The following is a 1,231-nucleotide window of genomic DNA, read 5'->3' on the forward strand; positions in this document are numbered from 1 at the left end:
GGGGCAATCGGGCTGGCAGGGGAGCAGTTAGGCATCAATCAGGCTGGCAGGGGAGTGGTTAGGAGGTGATCAGGCTGGCAGGCAGAAGCAATTAGGGACAATCAGGCTGGCAGGCAGATGAGTGGTTGGGAGCCAACGTCGGAAAAGTGGTAGGACTATAAAGTGGGGAAAGAAAGCAAAGGTATAGTACAAGATATGGAGTTGTTTCATTTACAGATTTGAAGTTAACCTATTTGATGTAAAGGGAAAAAGAGCAGAATACCAAAAGACTAAATAATTCCATAATTCAAACTCATGTATAAAAATATAACATGAGTTTGCAGGGGAGAAACCAGACAAAACAAAACAGGAGGGGGAGTTCCATAGGGAGCAGAAAAAAAAGAAAGGAAAATTCTGTAAAACTATTGATAAATTCTAAGGCAAAGTATTTTTAAATGTTTTTATTATTTTTTTTCAATTACAGTTGACATTCAATAGTATTTATTTGTTTTAGGTGTACAGCATACTGGCTAGACTTTTATATAATTTATGAAGTTATGCATCCCAGTAACTCTACTATCCACCTGGCACCATACTAGTTATTACACTATTATTGATTATATTCCCTACTAGAGGCCAGTGCACAAAATTCGTGCAAGGGAGAGGGGGGACCCCCTCAGCCCAGCCTGCACCCTCTCCAATCCGGGATCCCCAGGATCGGGCCTAAACTGGCATTTGGACATCCCTCTCACAATCCTGGACTTCTGGCTCCTAATCACTCACCTGACTGCCTGCCTGGTTGCCCTTAACTGCCCCTCTGTTGGCCTGGTCACCCCAAACTGCCCCCTGCTGACAGCCAAGTTGCCCACAACTGCCCCCATCCTTCTGGCCTGGTCGCTCCAAACTGCCCCCCCCCCTGCAGGCCTGGTCACCCCTTACTGTCCCACCCTGCTGGCCTGGTTGCCTCCAACTGCACCCCACCACCAACCTGGTTGCCCCTAACTGCCCCCCTCTGCCTGCCTGGTTGCGCCGAATTGACCACCCTGCCAGCCTGGTCACCCCCAACTGCCCCCCTGCTGGCCTGGTCGCCCCTCACTAGCCACCCTGCCGGCCAGGTCATAGGCAGCCATCTTGTGAGGGCGTGAGGGTTAATTTGCATATTATCTCTTTATTATATAGGACTAGAGGCCCGGTGCACGAAAATTTGTGCACTCGGGGGGCGGGGGAGAGGGGGTCCCCCAGCCCGGCCTGT

This window comes from Myotis brandtii, unplaced genomic scaffold (assembly GCF_000412655.1).
Source record: "Myotis brandtii unplaced genomic scaffold, ASM41265v1 scaffold206, whole genome shotgun sequence".
NCBI lineage: Eukaryota > Metazoa > Chordata > Mammalia > Chiroptera > Vespertilionidae > Myotis > Myotis brandtii.